Raw genomic sequence first — 14,992 nt, 5'->3', positions numbered from 1 at the left:
TGATTTTGGCGCGTATAACTCGTTCTTTGCACTAGTTGGCGCTGTCGGACTTATTTCGATTGCTTTTCCTAATTCTCTGAACAGCCTCTTGTCGTAGCGGTACTCCCGGAGCGTGAATCATCGGCAACGTTTCCAGTCCTGTGGGATTTAAATTTACTGACGAGTAACCTGATGGAATGAGATTTTCGCTCTGCATCGGAGTGTGCGCTGATATGAAACCCCATTCGTACACCCAGGTTCGTCGTTGAGTACACACCATCGCAGGCGCTCCTGTCTGTGATGCAGCGTCAAGCGTAACCGCAGCCACGGTCTCCGAGCTGATAGTCCATACTGCTGCAAACGTCGTCGAACTGTTCGTACAGATGGTTGTTGTCTTGCAAACGTCCCCATCTGTTGACTCATGGATCGAGACGTGGCTACACGATCCGTTACAGCCATGCGGATAAGATGCCTGTCATCTTGACTGCTAGTGATACGAGGCTGTTAGGATCCAGCACGGCGTTCCGTATTACCATCCCGAACCCACCGATTCCATATTCTACTAACAGTCGTTTATCTCGACCAACGCGAGCAGCAACGTCGCGATACAATAAACCGCAATCGCGATAGGCTACAATCCGACCTTTATCAAAGTCGGAAACGTGATGGTACGCATTTCTGCTCCTTACACGAGGTATAACAACAAAGTTTCACCAGGCAACGCCGGTCAACTGCTGCTTGTGTATGAGAAATCGGCTGGAAACTTTCCTCATGTCAGCACGTTGTAGGTGTCGCCACCGGCGCCAACCTTGTGTGAATGATCTGAAAAGCTAATCATTTCCATATCACAGCATCTTCTTCCTGTCGGTTAAATTTCGCGTCTGTAGCACGTCATCTTCGCGGTGTAGAAATTTTATTGGGCAGTAGTGTACAATATGGTTCGTTTCATCACCTATCACTCTTGGTACGACGTGAAAAACTCGAGGGTTGGAACTTTAATGGTAGCAAGTATTTACTTACAGCTCGTACAAAATAGATACGTTTTTCAAAGTTTTACTGACCTTCAAAGTAGTCACCGGCATTGTGTATAACACGTTGCCCGCGATGTGGAAGGCGTAGGATACTCTTAGCAGTGCCAGTTGTGTTGACAGTTTGAGCGGCGCGGTCTAATGCCCGACGAATTTGTAGCAGTTCTCAAACGAATGCCGTGAAGTGTTTCCTTCAGTTTAGAAATCGAGTTGAACTCATGAGGGCTTAAGTCAGGGGAGTGCAGTAGGTGGTATAGCACTTAGCAGCCCCATCAGCCAAACAAACCAGTAACAGCTTGCACTGTACGTGCTTGAGCATTGTCCTGGCAAACGATGGTCAGTTCCTGCAGAAAGTGTCATCACGTCTGTCTCTAGGCTGGTTGTAGCCTGTGTTCCAAAAATGAAAATAATCAAAAAGAATGCTAACGACAGAAGAACATGTGGCTGTTGTTATTGGGTGATTTCGCGATTTACCTTACTTCGAGATGGTACAGTTCACTTGAAAGTTACACGAACCAGCAAACATCAGGTTACTCGCAGATTAAAACTGTGTGCCGGACCGAGACTCGAACTCGGGACCTTTGCCTTTCGCGGGCAAGTGCTCTACCAACTGAGCTACCCAAGCACGACTCACGCCCCGTCCTCACAGCTTTACTTCTGCCAGTATCTCGTCTCCTACCTTAGCAGGAGAGCTTCTGTAAAGTTTAGAAGGTGGGAGACGAGATATTGGCAGAAGTAAAGCTGTGAGGACGGGGCGTGAGTCGTGCTTGGGTAGCTCAGTTGGTAGAGCACTTGCCCGCGAAAGGCATCATGACGGTTGCATCCGTGTTTGGTGACATCGTGGTGAACGCACACTGGAAGTGTGTATTCGTCATCGCCATACTGGCGTGTCACCCGGCGTGATGGTATGGGGTGCCATTGGTTGCACGTCTCGGTGACCTCTTGTTCGCATTGACGGCACTTTGAGCAGTGGACATTACATTTGAAATGTGTTACGACCCGTGGCTCTACCCCTCATTCGATCCCTGCGAAACCCTACATTTCAGCAGGATAATGCACGACCGCATGTTGCAGGTACTGTACGGGCCTTTCTGGATACAGAAATTGTTCGACTGCTGCCCTGGCCAGCACATTCTCCAGATCTCTCACCAATTGAAAACGTCTGGTCAATGGTGGCCGAGCAACTGTCTCTTCACAATAACCAGTCACTAGTCTTGATGAATTGTGGTATCGTGTTGAAGCTGCCTGGGCAGCTGTAATTGTGCACGCCATCCAAGCTCAATGCCCAGCCGTATCAAGGCCGTTATCACGGCCAGAGGTGGTTGTTCTGGGTACTAATTTCTCAGGATCTGTGCACCCAAATTGCGTGAAAATGTAATCACATGTCAGTTCTAGTATAATATATTTGTCCAATGGATAATGGCTTATCATCTGCATTTATTCTTGGTGTAGCAATTTTAATGGCCAGTAGTGTATTTTGCGAGGGGGATTTTTTACGTGCGTCAGATCGGTGCTGATGTTTAATTGGGTGTAACCGAGACAGTTCGAATTGCACGCGGAAGTAGGAGTAGCTTCGTTTGACTATGGTAACATTTCCGTTACAGACTGCACTCTGTCTCGATTAGTTCGGCTAATGGGACACTCGGCCGCACCTCACCGAGGGTGAAATGACAACGCTTTCATCTTCGCTTCGGCAAATGAGTGTGATTACAATCGGTGCGGTGCATCCAGATTGCGCGGACAGGCGGCGGTGGCGGACAAAGGAAGCCGCTTGCGAGATCTGGCCAGCGCAGCGCGAGGGGGAGGGTGGCTGTGGGTGCTGCCTGGTGTGGACAGGGGAGCAACGCGGCGGGGGCGGGTGGGGGTGGGGGGCAGCGGCCCGCGTCTGCCTGCGACAGCTGGTCCTCCACCGTGTGCACCGGCGTGCGCTGCGGCGTGTGCTGTGCTGTCCCTCGCTTCTAGTAGGGGCAAGAGCGGGAGTGACCTCAAAAGACAGACTGAAATATAGCTTTCAGCAGTGTATTACAGAATTTAAGTGATCAGGAAAGATTTAGGAAAGTAACGTTACAAGAATTTTGGTATAGGTCTTGCATTATTTTTCCACATAATCACCATTTACATTTTTTCATCCGTGGGACGAGCTTCTTGATTCCTGTGTCATGGATGTCCTACTCCGCCTTTTTCGGCCAGTTCTTCACTTCGATTTTCGCTTCGTCGTCTTCGGAAAAGTGTTTTCCACGAGGGTGTTCAAATGGCTCTGAGCACTATGGGTCTTCACATCTGAGGTCATCAGTCCCCTAGAACTTAGAACTACTTAAACCTAACTAAACTAAGGACAGCACACTCATCCATGCCCGAGGCAGGATTCGAACCTGTGACCATAGCGGTCGCGCGGTCCAGACTGTAGCGCCTAGAACCGCTCGGCCACTCCGGCCGGCCACGAAGGTGTTCCTTCAGTTTAGTGAACAGATAACAGTGACTTGGTGCGAGGTATGGGCTTAGAGAGGGGTGGCTTAAAACATCCCAACCAAACGAAGTCAACAACTCTTGCGTTGCATAAGCGGTGTGCGGACGCTCGTTGTCATGAAGGAGACAGACTCCCGTTATCAGCATCCCGCGACGTTTCTACATCTGCATCTATACTCGGCAAGCCACCTGACGGTGTGTGGCGGAGCGTACCTTGAGTACCTCTATCGATGCTCCCTTCTATTCCAGTCTCGTATTGTTCGTGGAGAGAAAGATTGTCGGTATGCTTCTGGGCTCTAATCTCTCTGATTTTATTCTCATGGACTCTTCGCGAGATATACGCAGGAGGGAACAATATACTGCTTGACTCCTCGGTGAGGGTATGTTCTCGAAACTTCAACAAAAGCCCGTACCTAGCTACCGAGCGTCTCTCCTGCAGAGTCTTCCGGTGGAGTTTGTCTATCATCTCCGTAACGCTTTCGCGATTACTAAATGATCCTGTAACGAAGCGCTCTGCTCTCCGTTGGATCTTCTCCATCTCCTCTATCAACCCTATCTGGTACGGAGCCCACACTGGTGAGCAATGTTCAAGCAGTGGGCGAACAAGTGTGCTGTAACCTACTTCCTTTGTTTTTGGACATCTGGAACCACGCGACCGCTACTGTCGCAGGTTCTAATCCTGCCTCGGGCATGGATGTGTGTGATAGGTTAGTTAGGTATAAGTAGTTCTAAGTTCTAGGAGACTGATGACCTCAGAAGTTAAGTCCCATAGTGCTCAGAGCCATTTTTTGTTTTCGGACTGCATTTCCTTAGGATTCTTCCAATGAATCTCAGTCTGGCATCTGCTTTATCGACGATTAATTTTATAAGGTCACTCCATTTTAGATCACTCCTAATGCCTACTCCCAGATAATTTATGGAATTAACTGCTTTCAGTTGCTGACCTGGTTTCATGTGAATGGCACTGCCACTTAAAAGAATTATTAATCGGTGGTTTCAGGCAGAAAACAAATGTACGCAAAGGTTTAAAGAAAAACAGTCAACGATTTTAAAACGGTTGATATTGAGCGATGCTTAGAAACAGACAGTAGCTAAGTAAATTTAAATAACGCCAACGTTTTTGCAACAGTTACTTACTACTGAGTGATGTTCTTGTAACAGTTAGTAACTAGTTAGATTTAACTAACAATTGTCAACTATTTTAGAACAGCTGGTATCAAGTGGTGTTTTTCAAACAGCTAGTAGCTGGCTGAATTTAAATAATAACGGTGAAATATTGAAGAAGTGTTGTTGGTGACCTTCGGACAGGTACTAGCTATGTGGAAATAGTATATACTGGAGTGCTCGCATTCAAAATACTATATCTACATGGTTACTCTGCAATTCACACTTATATGCCTGGCAGAGGGTTCATCGAACCATTTTCGTACTACTTCTCTGTCATTCCACTCCGAATGACGCCTGGGAAAAACGAGCACCTAAATATTTCCGTTCGAGCTCTGATTTCTCTTATTTTATTATTATGACTATGGACCAAGTCATTTACAGTACATTATGGAACGATCATTCCAGTAGTTATTTAAATCCATAAGCGCAGATTAAACAGCATCGTTTAAAAAGTTTACGTAACTAAAATATGTATACATAGTCAATGAATTTCCATGGCAGATAAAACACTACAAATTGACATAGAAATATCGATAAAGATAAAAAAATACGTCGAAAATAGGTGTAACAAGTTGAAATGGCGAGGTTTAATTGGAAGCAATAAACTCAGTTTATTTCGGTAGAAAATATAAATGTGATGTCTTTGTATGACTTTTTCTCTTTTGAATTTAAACTGTACTGCTGTTTTGTTGTTGTGTAGGTTATCAGTGGAAGTCGCTAGGAACCAGCCAGACACGATGTACTGAACTGTCAGCGGCAGCTTATGTCGCTTTGTGGAGGGTGGGATCGATGTTGAAGTTTACAGAAATCGTCCCTGTTGTTTACGACTTTGTACACAACAGTAAGCAGAGGTGGGATACAGAGTGGTGCAGTAACTGTCGACGTATGAAAGCTGGACAAGAATAGAAATAATTAGTGAACAATCTGACCGTCGCCACCCAGTTATAACCCAAACCCGGCCGGAGTGGCTGAGCGGTTCTAGGCGCTACAGTCTGGAACCGATCTGCTGCTACGGTCGCAGATTCGAATCCTGTCTCGGGCATGGATGTGTGTGATGTCCTTAGGTTAGTTAGGTTTAATTAGTTCTGGGGACTGATGACCTCAGAAGTTAAGTCCCATAGTGCTCAGAGCCATTTTTTTTTATAACCCAAAGTCGGTTCATTAATTTTGCAGTGAGATTAAATTTGCGCATGTGGTCACAGTTGAAGCACTTGACACGCAGAGAGAGTGACATGCTGCAGAGAGGTAGCAACGGTAGAATTTAAATAAACAGTTTTCATAGTACTCTTCTGTTATTGCTCTTCGTTATTGCCAAAACCTGTAGGCTCATAATCCATGTCCATGCTAGATTCTGAAATGCAACTTCGTACATTGCTCTAGGATATGCTCTGCTTCTTAAATGACATGAACGCTGGTACCAACGGCCCTGGTGCAGTGGTAACACCAGTTCCCATCACATCACCTAAGGTAAGCACTGTCGGGCTTGGCTACCACGTGGATCGGTCATCGTCCGGGTCTGCCGAGTGCTGTTGCCAAGTGGGCGGCACTCAGCCCTTGTGAGGCCCCTTTGAGGTACTACTTGACTGAAAAGTAGCGACAGCGATCGAGGAAACTGGTAACAGCTGGGGGAGCAGTGTGCTGACTAAATGCCCATCCGCATCCGGTGACGCCTAAGGGCTAAAGATAACATGGTGGCCGGTCGGTATTGTTTTGCCTTTAAGGCCTATTCGGATGGTGTTTATTTGTTTTACATGTATGCTGGATGAGTTTCTGTTGTCGAACAAGTGTATTTTTATTTATTTCACTTCACAAGACAATTAAGTTCAACTTCCATAATTCGCACTACATACGCATACTGAACAAGAACAGAAATTTACCTACGACATGTAGCAAACAAGATGCATTCTCGCAAAGTCATCTTTGGAACATACATTACAAAAAGAAAGTCCAAATAATTGTTTATCATTGCCTATCTTTTTAAGAAATCTATAATAATCGTAGTAAGTACATAAAGTGTTTATGTATATTGAGATTAATACATTTTCTTATAACTATTTGCTAGTGGATTTCTGGGTTTTGAGTTTTTAACAAGGGAATCAGTCATTTCATATTAATCAAGATCGGTTAGTGCATTTTTCTACATCTACATCCATACTCCGCAAGCCACCTGACGGTGTGTGGCGGAGGGTACCTTGAGTACCTCTATCGCTTCTCCCTTCTATTCCAGTCTCGTATTGTTCGTAGAAAGAAAGATTGTCGGTATGCCTCTGGGCTCTAATCCCTCTGATTTTATCCTCATGGTCTCTTCGCGAGATATACGTAGGAGGGAGCAATATACTGCTTGACTCCTCGGTGAAGGTATGTTCTCGAAACTTCAACAAAAGCCCGTACCGTGCTACTGAGCGTCTCTCCTGCAGAGTCTTCCACTGGGGTTTATCTATCATCTCCGTAACGCTTTCACGATTACTAAATGATCCTGTAACGAAGCGCGCTCAGCTCTCCGTTGGATCTTCTCTATCTCTTCTATCAATCCCATCTGGTACGGATCCCACACTGCTGAGCAGTATTCCAAGCAGTGGGCGAACAACTGTACTGTAACCCACTTCTTTTGTTTTCGGACTGCATTTCCTTAGGATTCTTCCAATGAATCTCAGTCTGGTATCTGCTTTACCGACGATTAATTTTATATGGTCATTCAATTTTAAATCACTCCTAGTGCCTACTCCCATATAATTTATGGAATTAACTGCTTCCAGTTGCTGACCTGCTATATTGTAGCTAAATGATGGTTCATATGGTTCACATGGCTCTGGGCACTATGGGATTTAACATCTGAGGTCATCAGTCCCCTAGAACATAGAACTACTTAAACCTAACTAACCTAAGGACATCACACATATCTATGTCCGAGACAGGATTCGAACCTGCGACCGTAGCCCTGGAGATTCTTCCCTGTGTGAAGTCATTGAAATGTTGTCTCCAGAGCATGTTGTGACGAAGAATACCTTCACAGTGTACGATAACTGTTCAGTCATTGACACACATTGTCTTTCCCGTTCCTTCAATTGGCTACTGTTGCGTGGACAGCCCAATTTGGCGCTATAGTCATTCTTGTGGTGTCATGTGTCGACACCATCCTACTGAGGTCAAAGTTGGCTACAGAATTGCAAGTTTCCGTCAGAAATTGATAGCAGTCGCGCGGGTTTCGGTGGACCCAGTGGAGAATCCCCGCTGAGTCCCGCTTCCATCGGCTCCGTACCACGAGTGCCCTCTGCCGTAGCGATATAGGACGGCCACTGGTAGCCACACAGCCCACGCGCGCTCGGAGCCTCTGGGGTATGTGACACTGCACAGACGCCTCCTAGTCATTCCTCTGACATCCTCGTTCGTGCTTTGTTTCAGATATCAAGATTTTAAACATGGTTGAAACAACAACTGTTGAAAATCTTCACGGTAAATGATAGCAGCCAAACAGTTGCAGCATAAAAATTTATTGAAATCCTTGACCACGGTTGCGGTATATCGAAATATCAGAAGCAAAAATACACTAAAATCACATCGTGGAGTGGAGATACATAAAAGAACCGTGCCAAGGACGTCGTCAGAAGTTCAAACATCATCTCCATTTAACTACTGACGACGTCCTTGGCACGATTGTTTTATGTATCTCCACTCCACGATGTGATTTTAGTGTATTTTTGCTTCTGATGAAGGTATATTTCGATATACCGAAACCGTGGTCAAGGATTTCAATAAATCTTTATCCCGCAACTGTTTGGCTGTTATCATTTACCGTGCTTTAGTTCAGATAGCCTCGTCCTTGTTGCAATTGTATCAGCTGGACTCTGTTTCTTGCTGTATTATTTGTAATGAGTCTTTGTACACTTGGAGAAATACAAGTTAAGCAAATCCTCTTGTTGACTGTGTTAACTTGTTCGCTAATCATTCCTGCTCCTATGACGACAGCTGCCACACCACTCCATAGCCCGCCTCCCCCTACCATTGTGTATGAAGTCGTACACGGTAATGCTGACCTCACTCGATGTGACGCCCAGCTTTCTGTACAGTACTGGGAGGCCTCTGGCACCACGCTTCCGCACATCCACTCTTTTCCCCCAGTATGTTATAGGTTATGTTACTTTATCTAGCTGCTCCTCAAGTTATGCAGAGCTGTCTGTTTTTATTTGTTAAAAAACCAACTTTCCCTTCAATCAGATCAGATCGACGAGGACGTCTGACTGCAGGTGCCATTCTGCTGCATGACTATTCTCGATCTCATACTGCCCGTACAGCAGCTTGAAGCATCCATGACCTTCATTCTGCTACTTTTTCATGCGCGCTGTACACGCCAAACCTCGCTCCCAAGTGATACCCACGTCTTTCGAACACTCAAATAGGCAAAAGGGGGAAAGAATTTTCGCTACACTGCGCGCGCAGGAGCACAAGAATTTATTTATTTTTATTTTTTCAAAGTAGTGGGTGTACGTCCTAGTGGTTGGAGGAAGCGAGAGCATTAACGAAGTTACATGAAAAAATTAAGTTATACCGTCCCCGCACCAATATGTAATAATTAGAGACCGGATTATATGCATCATAAAAACCTTAAAATATGCACTCAAAAATGTATGAAAAATGTTTAAAAATGCATGAAAAAATGTTGAAATATGAAAGATCAAATAATTTAAAAAAAATGATAGTTACTCTGTGCGCCGGCCAGAGTGGCCGAGCAGTTCTAGGCGCTTCAGTCTGGAACCGCGCGACCGCTACGGTCGCAGGGTCGAATCCTGCCTCGGGCATGGATGTGTGTGATGTCCTTAGGTTAGTTAGGTTTAAGTAGTTCTAAGTTCTAGGGGACTTATGACCACAGATGTTAAGTCCCATAGTGCTCAGAGCCATTTGAACCATTTTTTATACAACTGAATACGGTTACATTAAAAAGATCTTCATTTAATTCACCCTCGTACATCTGAAATCCGATTCAGTTCGGGGAAATCTGGGAATCATCCCAGTATTAAATGAAGACTGACACTGAACGATGGGTGCTTTGGAAAGACAGTAATGGTGACTGCCGGCCGTATTGGGGGCTTGTAAAATGGCGGGACCAGGTGGACCGCAGGACGTGGGAGGGTGCTTTGCCGATAATGCGGGCGCTATTGTGCGGACACAACGAGGACAAATGAGCGGCGCTGGGCCGTAATGAAGTGCCCGGTGCGGCGAATCTGCGGCCAGCCAGAGGGTGGGGGGGAGGGAACGCTAGCAGTCCGCCACGAATACCGCGACGCCGCTGTACTGGCGTCTGCAACCAGCGGCGGAGCCGGCTGTGGTCTGCTTGTAACGGGGGACCCATCGCAGCCACAGGCTCCAGTACCGAACGTGTTTCCCCAGAGTAAGTGTGCGGCGACCAAACGACTATCCTACTAAATTCACTCTAACACAAAACAGGACGCAGCGCTTAGGAATTACGCGAACGGGAGGGAAATCGGCAGATGTGATGTACACTCGTGCTCATAAATTAAGGATAATGCTGATACATGGTGAAACAACGCTCTGGTGGGCGGTTCGCGGGTTTAAATCACCTCGAGGTATGACCATGCGTTGCATTTGACCTGCAGTCGTCACGCGGTAGTGCTGGCAGCAGTCCACATACGCAGATGCGTGTTGGTGCATGTCAGAGTACGGTGCAGCGAGTAAGTGTGCAGACGTTTTCAGACGTGCTGAAGGTGACTGTGTGTTGAGACTCAAAGAACACATATTCATGATGTTATGAGGGGTAGAATGGTATGGCGAATGGAGGCTGGTCAAACACAGCAGGTCGAAACACGGGCCCTTCGGGTGCCACAAAGTGTGATCTCAAGATTATGGCAACGATTCCAGCAGACAACAAACGTGTCCAGGCGCTACAGTACGGGACGTCCACAGTGTACAACACCACAAGAAGACCGATGTCTCACCATCAGTGCCCGCAGAGGGCCACGGAGTACTGCAGGTAGCCTTGCTCGGAACCTTACTGCAGCCACTGGAACAGTTGTCTCCAGACACACAGTCTACAGACGACAGAACAGACATGGTTTATTCGCCCAGAGACCTGAAAGGTGGATTCCACTGATCCCTGGTCACAGGAGAGCCAGGTGTCAAGAAGACAGTACATGGTCATTGGAACAGTGGTCCCAGGTTATGTCCACAGGCAAGTATAGTCTGAACAGTGATTCTCACTGGGTTTTCATGTGGCGTTGAAAGGGACCTGTGTGGAGGTCGTGGTTTGATGGCGTGGGGTGGGATTAGGATTGGCGCACGTACACCCCTGCGTGTTTTGACAGAGAAACTGTAACAGGTCAGGTGTATCGGGCCGTCATTTTGCGCCAGTATGTCCGCCTTTTCAGGGGTGCAGTGGGTCCCACCTTCCTCCTGATGGATAATAACGCACGACCTCACCGAGCTGTCATCATGGAGGAGTACCTTGAAGCACAACATATCAGGCGAATGGAGTGACCTGCCTGTTCTCCAGACCTAAACCCCATCGACCACGTCTGGGATGCTCTCGGTCGACGTATCGCTGCACGTCTTCAAACCCCTAGGACGCTTCAGGAGCTCCGACAGACACTGGTGCAAGGATGGGAGGCAGCTGCTCGACCACCTGATCCAGAGTATGCCAACCCGTTGTGCGGCCTGTGTACGTGTGCATGGTGATCATATCCCATATTGATGTCGGGGAACATGCACAGGAAACAGTGGCGTTTTTTAGCACATGTGTTTCGGGACGGTTTTCTCAGCATCACCAATACCGTGGACTTACAGATCTGTGTCGTGTGTGTTCCCTGTGTGCCTATGCTATTAGCACCAGTTTTGTGTAGTGCCACGTTGTGTGGCACCACATTCTGCAGTTATCCTTAATTTATGAGCTTGAGGGTACATGTGCAGACAAACAAATGATCACAGTTCCAGAAAAATTGGATTCTTTATTCCAGAGAAAGAGCTTCGCCTTGAGGAAATCAGTAATGTTTTGGTCCACATCTGACCCTCTAGGAAGCAGTTATTCGTCTTGGCATTTATCGATAGAGTTGATGGATGTCCTGAGGGATGTCGTGCCAAACTCTATACTACTGGCTAGTTAGATCGTCAAAATTACAGGATCTTTGTGGGGCCATGCCCATAATGCTCAAAATGTTTTCAACTGAGGAGATACCCAGCGACCTTACTGGCCAAGGTGGGCGTTCGGTAAACACGAGTGCAAGCAGTAGAAACTCTCGCCGTGTGCGGACGGGCATTATTTTGCTGAAATGTAAGTCCAGGATGGTTGCGATGAAGGGCAACGAAACTGGGCCTAGAATGTCGTCGACGAACCACTGCGCTGTAAGACTGCCACTGATGACAACCAAACGGATCCTGCTATGAAGAGAAATGGCATCCCAAACCACCACTCCTGGTTGTCAAGCCGTATAGCTGGCAACAGTAATGCTGGTATGCTGCCGCTGTCCGGGGCATCTCCAGACACATCTTCGGCCTCGAATCTCATAGACCGGAGTAGATTGTCTTCAGTGATGAGTCCCACCTCGAAATGATCCCCGCTGACCAGCGAGGACGTGTCTGAAGATGCGCCAGACAGCAGTGGCTTACCAGCCCGACCGTAGCCAGCGGCAGGTTCCAGGCCGGCCGCTGTGACCGGGCGGTTCTAGGCGATTCAGCCCGGAACCGCGCTGCTGCTACGGTCGCAGGTTCGAATCCCGCCTCGGTCATGGATGTGTGTCATGTCGTTAGGTTAGTTAGGTTTACGTACACTACTGGCCATTAAAATTGCTACACCAAGAAGAAATGCAGATGATAAACGGGTATTCATTGGACAATATATTGTACTAGAACTGACATGTTGTTACATTTTCACGCAATTTGGGTGCATAGATCCTGAGAAATCAGTACCCAGAACAACCACCTCTGGCCGTAATTACGGCCGTGATACGCCTGGGCATTGAAGTCAGACAGAGCTTGGATGGCGTGTACAGGTACAGCTGCCCATGCAGCTCCATCACGATACCACATTTCATCAAGAGTAGTGAATGGCGTATGATGAGCCAGTTGCTCGACCACCATTGACCAGAACATTTTCTGTATCCACAAAGGCCCGTACAGGACCTGCAACATACGGCCATGCATTATCCTGCTGAAATGTAGGGTTTTGCAGGGATGGAATGAAGGATAGAGCCACGGGTCGTAACAGATCGCAAATGTAACGTCCACTGTTCAAAGTGCCGTCAATGTGAACAAGAGGTGACCGAGACGTGTAACCAATGGCACCCCATACCATCACGCCGGGTGGTATGCCAGTATGGCGATGACGGATACACGCTTCCAATGTGCGTTCACCGCGATGTCGCCAAACACGGATGCGACCATCACGCTGCTGTAAACAGAACCTGGATTCATCCGAAAACATGACATTTTGCCATTGGTGCACCCAGGTTCGTCGTTGAGTACACCATCGCAGGCGTTCCTGTCTGTGATGCAGCGTCAAGGGTAACCGCAGCCATGGTCTCCGAACAGATAGTCCATGCTGCTGCAAACGTCGTCGAACTGTTCGTGCAGATGGTTGTTGTCTTGCAGACGTCCCCATCTGTTGACTCAGGGATCGAGACGTGTCTGAACGATCCGTTACAGCCATGCGGATAAGATGGCTGTCTTCTCGACTGCTAGTGAAACGAGGCCGTTAGGATCCAGCACGGCGTTCCGTATTACCCCACTGAACCCACCGATTCCATATTCTGCTAATAGTCGTTGGATATCGACCGACGCGAGCAGCAATGTCGCGCTACGATAAACCGCAATCGCGATAGGCTACAATACGACCTCTATCAAAGTCGGAAACGTGATGGTACGCATTTCTCCTCCGTACACGAGGCATCACAACATTTCACCAGGCAACGCCGGTCAACTGCTGTTTCTGTATAAGAAAGCGCTTGGAAACTTTCCTCATGTCAGCACGTTGTAGGTGTCGCCACCGGCGCCAACCTTGTTTGAATGCTCTGAAAAGCTAATCATTTGGATATCACAGCATCTTCTTCCTGTCGGTTAAATGTCGCGTCTGTAGCACGTCATGTTCGTGGTGTAGCAATTTTAATGGCCAGTAGTGTAGTTCTAAGTTCTAGGGGACTGATGACCTCAGATATTAAGTTCCATTGTGCTTAGAGCTATTTGAACCAGGGCCCAGAAACCAGAAGTGTTGGTCTAGGGTGCCATTTCTGTTCATAGCACGACCTCTTTGGTTGTCATCCACTGCAACCTTACACCACAACAATACATCGACGATTTTCTAAGTTCCGTTGATTTTCTATGTCCCGTTTTGCAGTCTTTCATGGCAAGTCATCCTGGACTTACATTTCAGCAAGATAACGTGCGCCCGCACACGGCAAGGGTTTCTAATGCTTGTCTTCGTGCTTGCCAAACATTACATTGGTCATCAAGGTCACCGAATCTCTCCCCATTTGAGAACGTTTGGAGCATTCTGGGGAGAACCCTCCAATCAGCTAGGGAGCTTTACGATCTCGTGCGCCAGTTGGACATAATTTGGCATGATATCCCTGAGAAGGATATACAACAACTCTGTCAATCGATGCCAAGCCAAATAATCGCCTGCATACAGGCCAGATGTGGATCAACGCCTCATTGTCTTACTTAATTTATGAAGCTCTTCTTCTCGAATAAATCGTCCAATTTTTCTGAAATCACTTGTTCGTCTGTACATTTCCATGAAATCAACCAGTTTCCGTACCATCAATTACTTCGTGGTTTCTCTTCTTTTTTTTCTTAGAGTGTGTGTAGAACATATGCACTTGCAGACATGCCAATGGACTTTCGGTAAAATATCATCATACACACAGTACTCAAGATAGCAAAGGGAGGTAAATGCGAGAGCTATCGCACAAAAAACTTAACTCCTCATGCACCGAAGCTGCTAACGTGAATAATGTACAGAAGAATGGAAGGAAACAGTCAGGATCTTTTAGAGCCGATCAGTTTGGCTCTAGGAAAGGTAGATGCACGAGGCACTGTTGACGTTGTACTTGATAACCGAAACAAGTTTAAATGCGAATATTATAGGTTACGCTTTACCGTGACTGTTATTGATATTACACTACTGGCCATTAAAATTGCTACACAGAGAAGAAATGATGATAAACGGGTATTCATTGCACAAATATATTATACTAGAACTGACATGTGATTACATTTTCACGCAATTTGGGTGCATAGATCCTGAGAAATCAGTACCCAGAACAACCATCTCTGGCCGTAATAACGCCCTTAATACGCCTAGGCATTGAGTCAAACAGACTTTGGATGGCGTGTACAGGTACAGCTGC

This window comes from Schistocerca americana, chromosome 9 (genome assembly GCF_021461395.2).
Source record: "Schistocerca americana isolate TAMUIC-IGC-003095 chromosome 9, iqSchAmer2.1, whole genome shotgun sequence".
Taxonomy (NCBI): domain Eukaryota; kingdom Metazoa; phylum Arthropoda; class Insecta; order Orthoptera; family Acrididae; genus Schistocerca; species Schistocerca americana.
Note: the sequence above shows the minus strand (reverse complement) of the source record.